The sequence below is a fragment of the Cyrtonyx montezumae genome, unplaced genomic scaffold (assembly GCF_038088225.1).
Source record: "Cyrtonyx montezumae isolate F1298 unplaced genomic scaffold, pur_monq_1.0 scaffold_13, whole genome shotgun sequence".
NCBI classification, from domain to species: Eukaryota; Metazoa; Chordata; class Aves; order Galliformes; family Odontophoridae; genus Cyrtonyx; species Cyrtonyx montezumae.
The window spans coordinates 23,684,562-23,697,188 of NW_027071859.1; positions in this window are offsets into that span (position 1 = coordinate 23,684,562).

The window sequence follows — 12,627 nt, forward strand, 5'->3', positions numbered from 1 at the left end:
ACAATATTTCATTGCCATTTTTCTGTGAAATTCTGAACTAAAACTCTTCAATGAATTTCCAGACTGTGACCAGAATATACAAGGAAAGGTATTGCATTTGGAAACCAATTGGGCTTTCAGAAGTGAGAAGGCTGCAGTGTAACACTATTATATACTCTCTTCAAGAGCCCCTCATTCCTGTGTGCTGTGTCAGTCACTGAATGAGATTTATCATGCAATTCTTCCTGAGCGTGAATTTCACTGAGGATAACAACAGGGAGAGAGGGCAGCATGAGTATCCAGCATGATGCCTTTGCTCTAATGAGTAAGGCAGTCATTCAGTGTTTTGAGTTGCTGACTACAAAGGATGAAACATATCCTATTTGCATGCTACTCACAAAGAGAGTTTTTCATTAGTGGAATTCACCCTTTTTGTATCATACACTCACTACCACTGAGTCAGTCCTGCTGGGCTGATGAGAAGCAATTTAGATGGGCTCAAAAACAATTTGGGAAGATGAAAAATTTCAGTGGATAATTTCCAGGCCAAGATTGCATATGTCTGATTGATTATTAATTAACACACCTTGATAAGGTCTGCCTGCAGTTCAAGAAGAGCCCACGAAGGAGTGAACTACCAAATTGTGCAGTAAATATTTGGGGTAACTGTTGAAAGACAGGCTGCCTATCTGTGATATGACTTGGAGGTACTTTTATTCTTAACTGGATGAAAAGAAAGCTAAGCTAAACTAAAATGGAGAAAGAAGAGCTAGGCACTGAGTGTGGGGAGAATAACTGCTTTAGAGTAGCAACATCAAGGCAGACAGTGATGGGTAGGGGCTGTAATATGAGGTCAAGCATGGGAGAAGAGTACCTAGAGCTAACAGCACCTGCACAGGAGCAGAAGGCGATAGGTGTTAATGTGCTTCATAGCCATCACAGTAACGAGGCTGCACAGCAGGCTCCTGGCCAGCTACATAACCTTGCAGAGTCAGGACATTGACATTTCCAATAGGAAAGAACAGCGTACAGGGGGCTGCTGTGTTCAAGATGTGTGCATGAGAGACAGAGGGGGAGAAAAAGCTTTGTTACTCTCTGGCTGTGAAGGGAATGTGCTGTTGGCCTCCTCCTTCAAAGAACAGAGTTTGCTGTTGTTAGTGGAGTAATCTCATAACAACATGTTCAGGTACCTGGTGGGGATGCTTCTGATGTGCACCTTATGGGGAAATTTGCTGAGGCTTTCCTAGTAAGCGCTGTGTCCTGTATCCTCAGCACATTTCATACATAGTGGCTGGTTTCCCCTGGGAAAAAAATATTTCTGTTTCAGCTGCATTACCCAAGAAGTACACCTGCTCCTTTATGTAATCAGCACCATTTCTACAGAAGAGTAAATAGCTACACATTTACCTGACGTGGCAGATGTTAAATGTGCTTGTAAACTGGCGAGTAACAGTTGAGAATTATCTTTGCAAAACACTCCATAAATGTTATAAATAAATAAAATAGGTGAAAGATGTAGCTTTGTGCAGTTTTAGGCATTCACGTGCATTTGTTTTGCTCATGATTAGCAGTATGAGTCCTAGGTAATCCATGCACACACAGAGGTGTGTATGTTTTTACCTACTTTCAACTATTTGTCCTAAACTCCCTAAGGCTGCTAGATGTTGTCCACTCATGTAGATATGCATTAGAGAAATATATTCATAAGTATAAGGAAGGTAATCTACATGTATATTTGATTTGACTGTGTGTGTATACAGTTGTCAAAGGAGGAGGAGAGAGAGCGAATTCACTGCCACTTTTGAAACATTTAATTGCTACACTGAGAATGCTGCCATCTCCACATTAATGGAAGATTTTGCTAAGTAAGATGGCATCACCAGTGGCTTGGAGGTGCTTTAACTGTGAGAGGGGAATGTATCATCAGCAGCCTCTGGGAACCTTGGAAATTGTATGTCCTCCTTGATGTCCTGCAAGCTTTTGCCTTGCATGCCATGGTCATATTCATATTTTCTTCCCCTTCTAGCTCAAACACTTTCTGTGAGCACAGAGGAGAGATGTGCTTAAAGACCTTAGCTGTAATTTCCCTGGAAACAAGCTGTTGTTCTCCTGTTACATAATGCATTCATGCTACAGAGAATGTATTTATGTATGCTGTCTGTGATTTTATACATATACGTATTTTTTACATGCACATATGATATTGTAGATCTATCTACCAATCTTCATATTTGTGTGTAGCTGCAACATTTTCTAGAGGCTACATACCTATAATTATAAAATGAAAATCTATAAACATTTTATATTTAAAGATTAAAGATCTATTTTCTCTATATAATATATGACTCCTTAGGACTTTGGGGGCAGCTGTGCTGTGATTTAAACATGCCTACCTTATAAAGAGATAATCACATTTCTGTATATGACTATCACATAATTCTGTAATGAACCAATACATACACATTTACATATACATTTAGAGCAGCACCACCATAATTCCTTATTAGTCCCTTTTGGGATTTGGATGCTAGTTTGAAAGCTAAGGAAGCACATATGCAGTTTATGCAACATAGCCACTATAGGAGAGAGCTGATGTTTAAAATCTGTGAAAAGATGCTTCAGCAGCTGTGCTAGCAGCCAGCAAGCGTGGCAGCAGCGTTCCCTTGCTGCTTCCTTTGTGCACCTAAGATTGTAATTCAGTACCACGCAAATCTTTGCTGCCTGCTGATCAGGCAGCAGGCCTGGAAGTCCTTCCAAATCAGGGGTGTTGCAGTCCTTCCCAAGTCACAGGAGATGCTGGTGCTTTTCTCATTTACAAAGAAAAGCAAAGCTGCAGCAACACAAAATTCTGTGAGGAAGAGTAACCTCAGGATGAAGCTCAGCATAGTAAAGAAACTGTAACCAAACATTTTAGTATTACTGTATATTACATATATATATATATGCCACTCATGGAGAATTCAAGCCTCCCACACGTTCTTCACTGTAGGTGCTGCTGGCCATCCTTACACATGGTCCTGCCTTGTCTCCTCCAGGAAAAAAGGGGGTTAACAACATCACCTGTAAAACAACAAATGTAAGACAAATGTATGTCTTTAGACATACATTTTTTGTGTGTCTTGTCTGGGCTACTCGCCTTCTCTGCATCCTGAGAGAGGTGGGAAGCCACTTGGTACAAGAAGCTGAAAGGGGACTCTTGCCTACAAAGGTGGGAGTAGTTCCATCAGGGCAGCATCACAGAAACTCCTTTTTGCTGCAGTCCCTTCCAGGCTGGAGAGCAAAAGAATCCCTTTCTTTTCTGTACCTACTGTTCTCCAAAGGAAATTAATACAAATTTTCTCATTGGTGCCAGAGACCTCGAAGCAAAGTGCCTCTCTGAAAGCTGTGATTGTGTGTTCAGATGGAACTGCTTGAAATTAATTTGTACCCTTTCACCCTTAGAATTCCTACAGGTTAAATTCCCATTACTGACAAAGCAAGCTTTCCTGCCAGTTAGGCTGAACCTTCATTACCTTGTGCTCTGTTTACTCAGAGAAGAGGTAAAAATGGTTATCTACCAGAAAATGCTGTATTTGCACTTGACTTGTGAGCTAAGTAGGTTTTCATGCCTCAATACAGCAAAGCAGGAGCCCTTGCTACCCTCTTGGGTGGGTAAAAGTAGCATTACACTACTTGTGTGTTGAAGGCTAAATGTGCCTGCAAGTGATTTGCTGGGCAGGTGTCTTGGTCATGCCAATGGAAAGTGGATGCAAACCACTGCTCTCATTTGGCTGTTATGTTCCCATTTAGTAGGAAAGAAACATGTTATTGGATACAGTGCAGTGTGGAGGTGGTCATTCTGCTCTGTTTTTCAAAATCTCTTCTGTGCTTTGATTGTAGGGTATAGTGCTCTAGCAGTTGCATTAAATCTGCAGAGCATGGTCCTGTGAGTCATATTTGCATTCAAGCATAACTAAAATCTCTCCCGTACCAACAGACTGAATAACTAGTACCATCCATTAGCTGAATTCAAGTATGGGATGGTCAATAAAACATGAAATTCTGGAAGTACAGTATGCTTAGAGCATGTGAGGACACGACAGAGAAACCTCCTCTGAAAATAAGCTGTGTTCTTTAGATTAGAGTTTTCCAGGAAATATCGACCTTATAAGAAACAGACTCTGATTTCTTCATTCTCCTTCTGAATGCTGGAGACAGCTGTGTACAAGGATTGTAAGTCTTCATGGTTATATTTTGTGAGTTTTGATCTTACCTTTCTGCAATGCACTGAAATGGTTGTGTTCTGGTCTCTCTACCCCCATCTCCAGTACAAAATAGGGGCAGTGTGGTGTTGCTATGTGCAGAGCCTGCCATTCACCCTCACAGTACAGAGCAAACCAAAGGGCCTTCGTCCTTAGGAGCTCTGCCACAGACAAATAATAATCAGGCTCAGAGTATATTTCCTAGATTCTCTCAACCCCCCCCATGGTCACCCCGATGGTGGTGGAAAATTCTACTCTTTGCTGTTTTTCTAGGGAGGTTTTTTGAATATGACTGTGCTCTAACTCCTTGTTGTAAGTAATAGGTTTTGACATGCAATAAGGCTCACGTTGCTGCAATGTGCTCCAATTATTTATTTTACAAGGAGGTTTTTAAGGTGCACTTCAACTCATTTTCTCCACTGGGTGATCTAAGGCATAATATGGAAAAAAAAATCTGGATATTGCTGTTGTGCTCTGTTAGATGTTTTCTGAATAGATTTTGCCTGCTTCTTCTTTCTAGGGTAGGATTTCTTTGTTACTTCAGAATTTGGATTGTGTACTGTTTTGCATTTGAGCTTGCAGGACTGTTCAACAGCAAAATCAAAATACCAAGAGGCTCTTCTGACTGATTGAGGAGCCACCTTGGGGATAACTCTAATTCTTCAGTTAAAGCTGTGAAATTAAAATATCCATCATTTTCCCTAGTGTGCTGGCTGTTCCGAAAACACTTCCAAAGACCTCTGCTTCCTTACTGACTTTGCAGATGATTTTCAGACTCATAAAGGTGCCAGCATATGTCTTTTTCTGGAAGTCTGAGCCTTGTTAAGTAGGCAAGAAATAGCTTTTTGTGGAAGGCTCTATCGTGACAAAGCTGGCAGTGATCCTGCCCCCAGCTCTGCTCATCTGCGCTGCAGAAGGAGGGAAAAGCCAGATGCTCCCCATGCTCCACTAGCATGGGCACTGCCTGCTGTCTTATGGCATTGCTGAGAGGTACAGTTACTGCTTGCTATGGACTGTAGAGATGAGAATAAGACAGGCACAATTCCCTCCAGGCCACACCAAAGCACACAAGATTTAACACTAGCTAGTTGATATTTTCAGCCTCTCTTGGAGAACTGGTTTTTAGGAACCTGTTTGTGTGTCAGTAGCAGGATATCAGCTGCTCACCCCTGCTCCAGGTGAGAAAGAGTGCCTTTAGTTTCAAGGCTGGCCTTCCGCCTAGTTTAAGGGCCCAACAAGCCATTGCAATATTTCTTCAAAAGTCAAACTCAGCCGTGCTTCCAGCTTCTACTGGAAACAAGCACCACCTCTATTTACCAGGCAAAAGGAAAGTGAATTCGTCTTTTAAGCAAACTGACTCTGTGAGATAAACCTGAAGAGTGAAGGTGGCTTTGTAAAACATTAATTTACTTTGTTCACTTTGTATTTGGGAAGTTGCACAGTTCTGTCAGTAAAAATTGCCCTCTGATTTCAATTTTTTATTCAGCTGCATATGTGTTGTGAAAGTTGCACAGAGCTACGTGTGCAACAAGATGACCTCATGGCAGAAATGTGAGGAACTGGGAAAACTGATGTAATGTTAAAGTATAATACAGTGTCAGAATAACAGTGCTTTGAACGTATGTTGAACAGGCAACTGCCCGTTCTCCATGTTGGCTGTATAGGGCTATTTGTGCATAAATCACTCAGTTCAGCCTGGCTTCTGCATTGATGGGATGTAACTGATCTTTAAAAGCCTTATGAAAGAATCACTGACTGTGAAAGTAAAGGCGGTTCTGTTGTTTAACTTTGCATTTCTCTCGACTGCCAGGAATATCCTAATAGCAGAAGAATACCTGTTTTCTCCCCGGGGAAAACATTTTACAGATGGTATTAAATCTGTAATTATATTAATTTATTGCCACAAAATATTTAGTGCTATGATATTTTTCTCTTCGTATCTGGAATTTCTGGAATAAAAGCCAACAACACTGTGATAAATTGATTCACTTTCAGGAGGAATGATGGTAATATTTCATCAGCATCATACGAGTTGCAAGTCAGTTCTTTCAGAGCAGCATCAGACAGCTCAGGCTTTCGAGAAATCTGGATTTTGTGACTACAGGCTGCCTGCCTTGCAGGCTTTGTATGGTGTTATCTAGGAAACTGGGTCTAGCCATGCAGGGATAAATATGAAAACATTTTGCTTCTTGCTATCCTTTGGGAGCAAATGGGCAAGGGAAGAGAAATGAGCAGAATCTCACTGCATTTCTACTACTTTCTGTCCACTGTGAGTGTGATAATTTTGCACAAACACATTCCAGAATTGAATCCCTTTCCTCTGGGAGTCAAGAAGGAAAAACTATTGCGAGCTGCAGCACCTATCCTGCAATATTCATGCTGGGATGACAGCACCCTTCTTTTGACTGTGCCCTTGTGTCAGAATGAAGCCATTAGTCACCATTGTACTCGAGATCGTGATTTAGGTGCTGAAAATAGCCTGCTGCTACCTGCACAGTTTTAATGAATGCACTGTTTTCCTCACCTCCTTTTGCATCTTAGTTTTGAAGTAATTGCTCAAAAACTTAATAGTTTTTGAAACTTAAGTTTTCGAGGCATTTTGCAGGAATGACTGTAATGAGCAGCTCTACACTTCCACCTTTTTACTGTTCCGGCTGCTTATTTTTGAATACGTTTCAAGTACTTTTTTGCACATTTCTCCAAGATGGTTAGTGCTTAGAAACTGGAAAAAAGAGGTAGAGAGCTGTGAGCCAGCCTGGTCATGGAATTCTCCATGTGTTATGTACTTTACTGTGTATCAGGGCTGAACAGAAATGGAGGGGGAAATGGGAATTATTCCCAAGGCCCATGTACTTTTATAGACATGAAAAATAAATTGCTTAACCTTTTAGAAGAGCCTTGTGTGCTGCATTGGCTGGCCTCAAATCCCAGTTGCAGTTGGAGAAGCTTTTCCTGCACTTTGAGCCTGCTGGGTTTGCAATACATGTGCATGAAGGCCTCAGAGATTCATCCTTATCCTCTTTGTTACTGCAAAATCCCTCTGGGCTCTCCTTATGGCCAATGTCCTGGTGACCTGCTGTTCCTTCCTGAGCTTTTGGTGTAGGCAGAGGAGTGTCAGGAGGATTTGCTGAAAGGAGGGCTGTACGTGCTGCAAATGGTTTCTGAAGGCACTGCATGCTAATATTATAAATTATTGACACAGAATAGGAAAAACTACACTTAATGCATCAAATAGAACAGAATGGAAATAGCTGTTTCCTTTCTTCACCCTTTCTCTTATTCCTATCACAGTCTAACATGGACATTTCACTGAAGCCAAATTTAAGCAGAAGGACTATTTAACCTAGACAGGGGTCTGTGTAGGCAGACATCGCACTGGGTGATGCCCATGCAACCCATCGTAATGTGGGCAATTCCAGAGATGGTCAAACCTTCCTGCTGCCAGATCACATTTCCCTACTTTGCACGGTAACTGTCTTCTAATGTCTTTAGGTGGGTGTCGTGCCCAGTTCGATGGTGGTGAGACTGGGGACACTTGCTATGTCATTCTCTGCTGTACAAAAGCAATTTTAATGCTGTAAGGGATCGTTCTGTGCAGTACTGTAGCCAAGCATGTGAGGAGCATACCCTCCACCTTGCTCTGCCAATAGGTCAGCCCTCACCTCAAGATTCATAAAACACATACGGAATGGATATCAGCAAGAGAGTTCAAAGAAACCCAAATTGTCTCTGTGTTGGGACTGGTGACTCAGCTGTGGGGGAAAGAAAAGTTGATGAGTATGTAAATAAATGGGATGACTTACACTGCAGGCAGGAACATGAGCTTGTGGAGGCACTGGCAGATTAATGGCTGTAATTACCATAATTCTGTGGGAATTGGTTGAGTAATGACAATATGTGTCTGGCAAGTGCAGAAGATCATTCCTAAGCCACTGACAGGAATCCAAGCTGCCTGTAAAGAAGTGCCTGAAAAGGAGGAAAATGGATCTGATCAAAGATAATTTTCATTATTCTGTGTAAAGTGGACAGTTATGTGCAAAACATTTGTCTGAAAATCTTTCCTCTGCTTATTAAATCCTGTGGCTGTATAAACAGTGGACTATATGTTAGGAATAATTCACAATGATGTGTTTCAGCCTTCCCTCCAGCAACCAGCAGAAAATAAGGGGCCTGCTAGATTTTAGTTCTAAGAAATCAGGCCAGTAAAGACTGGGGAATGGCCAAAATAGGTGGCAGTGCTCAGGCTGCGCACCCTGCTCTTACATCTGCTGTGCTTGCAGTTAGCTCCCTAATAGGAGTAGAGCGTGACACTTTGCTGTTGTTGTTTCAGAGCAATTTCTCAACAGGGACAGGTGGTGTTTAAGGAAGCTAATGAGGGGATTGACTTGGCAGAGGATGGCAGAGTCAGAAGACATATCACAGCTGTCCTGTCGCACAGGGATGGAGACTAGGATAGACATTTTCAATTACAACTCACTATCGAGGCTGTAGGAAAACCTTCCCACCAGCCGTGTGCTCCAAGCAATAATCATGCACAGCCTTCATCCGTTCTGGTGGGTGCTTTTGTACAGAGAAGGCTGAGCTTTATCTTGTAAATGCATCTTCCCCCAGTTGCTGGCGTTGGCACATTTTGTTGTTTGCTGTGGTTGAGCCTCAGTTAAAATATGACAGGCTGTGATAGAGTGCCTCAATTGTTGTTGTTTTTCTTCTTGATAATACCTATTGCATTTTGCACTACTCTATAAAATGAAGGCTGCTTGGTGATAGTAAGAACCAGTCAGAAGGGAAACATGACATACAAAGAAAATTGATATTGTTTGTGGATTTGATAATGTTGGCTCTAATGTCTGCATAAAATTTCCCTTTAGATTTAAGTCAGAATCACAGCCACTTTAAATGGCTTTTAATTTCAACCTCAGGTAAATATTTTACCTCATGGATTTTGCCCAAACTTCTAAATGGAATTAAGAAAAGCAGAAGTTTTGATAAGCCAGAGGAGGCTCAGTGAATCCCAGAGGAGTCACTGCCCATTTGAATGCAATGTCTTTTAACCTCTGTTTTCCCAGCTCTGATTTCTGCTTTCTAATTTGTAGATTTCCCTTGCAAAGTTCTGGTTTTGCTCTGCCAAGCCTGCACTATGGGAACAAACTGGCTTTGCTTTCCATGTGAGCAAGTGCCAGTTTCCTTGGCAGAGGGGGCTGTGAGACTCTGGCACTTCTTCAGCCCATGATGGCAGCGTCCCCATGAAGTAAGTGTATGCTGCTGTTTTCACTTACAGAAATGGAAAGGAAAGTGAAGGGGGTGAAGGGGTTTGTCTGAGGCTGCACAATGAATCAGTTGCTGTGGATTAGTTACAGCTCAGGACTTTCTGCTAGTTCCAGTGCCACGGCATCATTTTTGCCGTCTAGATTAGAGGGCAGACAGTTGGGTGGACTTGTGCATACTTGAAACTAAAATTATTCCTGATGCCAACTGTTTTAGGAGATTTTGCTCTTCCAGTGTGAGGAGGCAGCTGTGGAACAAAATGATTTGCCGTCTCATGGTTCTTGACACCATGAACTTTATGTCATTGCAGAGGTGTTTTAATGTGGTAGTGGTATTTTTCAGGTCACGTTGTATGGGTAGACAGAAATGTGCTAGATGTCACAGATGTCTGGATTTCTTTCATAGAGTTATAGAAATGGCTTAGGTTGGAAGGAACCTTAAAGGTCATCAAGCTCCAACCTCCTTGCCACGCACACGGTTGCCAGCCTCTACATCAGGCTGCCCATGGCCCTTCCAACCTGGCCTTAAACACCTCTGGTATGGAGCATCCACAAGTGTGTCCACTTCCCTTGGTGGTCAGTAAGAAACAGTTCAGCCAGCAGCAGTGCATGGAGCATCAAGCTGCCAAGCTCTCCTGCAGGAGAGCTGTGTGCTCGCTCCAGCATCTGGGCAGGGCTGCAGAGAAGGGTATATTGAGACACTTGAACATGGGAACACTGCTGTGCTGGAAAAAAAAGCAAGAGAAAATGTGAAGTGTACTTGTTTGGACAAGAAAATTGATAGCTGGAGTTAGAGTGGAACTGCCTGTGATGTGCACTGGCACACATACCTAAAAAGAGCCGTCATGCTATTGGAAATAAGGAGGTAGCAGGGAGAAGGCATAGGGGCAGCAGCAAATATCTGAAAGGAAGAGATATATGACAAGAAGAGACAGAAAAGAGTTTGCTCATGCAAGGTGCTGAGCACCCTTAATGCCCAGTGGGTTCAAGGAGAGAAGGAAAAATCCTGCAGCCATGTCTGTCAAGTTTGAAAGCAAGTTGAAAGTCAAGCTCAGGTCAAATCTGAAGTATCTTCTGCGCTCCTGGAATTTCCTTCTCACAGTTGCTGCCATTTCACTGCAAGCAATCTAATGTGAGGAAAGGCATAGTTGTTTTTTTTTTTTTTTCCCCATCTGCTCTTTGCAATGCTGAACTGTTATATATTTCTGGCCATGTGTTCTGACAAAGCTGATCCAGGAGTGTACGGCAGAAAAAAAGGTGACTTTTTCTGCTGTCATTTTTATTACTTCAGTGAATAATATGAGCAAGAATTTTCCATTCCTGAAATCCTATTTCTGACCAACCCACATAGCCTGTAATGTCAGCTCTATATTGTTTTGCTCCCTAGTACTGACATTATTAAAACACAGCATCTAAAGTAAGATCCTCTCCCAGTCAGGATGTTCTGTTGAAATACCTTTCTTTAAAAGAGCTTAGCTTCAGGCCCCCACAGGTGTTTCTTTGTTTGTATGCATGAAAAACATAACCAACCAGACTGCGTGACAGTTTTAATACAGATAGCATATAAAAGGTGAAACGTTCACCTACGCCCAAAGGGATTGATATCAGGTTCCCTTCAGGTTGCCTCTCGCCTCCATTTTGGCCAGCGTGATGTGAGCAGGGCAGCTGGGCTCAGGCTCTGCCATAGCCATGGGTGCAGCCACATGTAACAATGCCACTGCTGTTTCTCCCAGCTGGAAGGATGTGTGCTCCTCCCCAGCTGCTGGTGAGCAACTGACCCAAAATTGCCTTGCTACAGGTGTCTTTTTTTCACAGCAGTTAGGTAAAGCAGAGCTCTGCATGAGGAGTGGCACTCTGTCACACCTGCATGGGCTCATGACACTGTAAGAATGGTTTGAGTTTGTCAAGCAGTCAGTGCATTGCACAGAGAGAGAAAGACGTCACTGCTGGCAGATGCAATCGTGCTCTGCATTCCTGTTTTATCCAGAAACAAAAACATCTTCATTTCCATTGCTGCACCATTACAAAACGTCTGAAAAAAAGCACCAACCAAAAAAAAAAAAAACCCACAGGAAAACTTCATGTATATAGTGAATTGAGCACAGTATTTAGAGATTGAGAACACTCGGGGGGTTTCCTTTTGCAGGGCTGCATGTGATCCACTGCATAATAATCTGAGTTATTTACTCAAAGGGGAGTCAAAGGTCTCTTTTAGTCTCCTTAATGCTCTCGGTCTTCTGATTTTGCATGGCTGGATGGCAGCATGTTTTTGGATGCTGTTTTGGATGCCATTACTGCAAGTTGCTTATCACAGACAGTTTTGTGGGAGAGGTTCCAATATTGCAATCTGAAGACCTGATTTCTTCAGCAGACCTGCTGCCACTCATAGATTCATAGATTCATAGATACATTAGGTTGGAAAGGACCTACAGGATCATCTAGTTCAACCATCCTCCTATCACCATCCATACCCACTAAACCACTAAATCAAATCCCTTAGGACCTCATCTAAACACTTCTTGAACAGCGCTAGGGATGGTGCCTCAACCACCTCCCTAGGCAGGCCATTCCGTGCCTGACCACTCTTTCAGAAAAAAAATTTTTCCTCAAATCTAATCTAAATCTTCCCCAGCACAACTTGTGGCCATTCCCTCTCGTCCTGTCATTAGTTATCAGGGAGAAGAGGCCGACCTCCTCCTCACCACAACCTCCCTTCAGGAAGTGGTAGAGTGCAATAAGGTCTCCTCTGAGCCTCCTCTTCTCCAGACTAAACAATCCCAGCTCCCTCAGCCGCTCCTCATAAGCCTTGTGCTCCAGACCCCTCACCAGTTTTGTTGCCCTTCTCTGAACATGCTCCAGGGCCTCAATGTCCTTCTTGTAGTGAGGGGCCCAAAACTGAACACAGTACTCGAGGTGCGGCCGTACCAGAGCTGAGTACAGGGGGACGATCACCTCCCTGCTCCTGCTGGCTACACTATTTCTAATACAGGCCAGGATGCCGTTGGCCTTCTTGGCCACCTGGGCACACTGCCGGCTCATGTTAAGCCGAGCATCAACCAACACCCCCAGGTCCTTTTCCTCTCTACATTCTTCAAGCCATTCTGCCCCAAGCCTATAGCATTGCATGGGGTTATTGTGGCCAA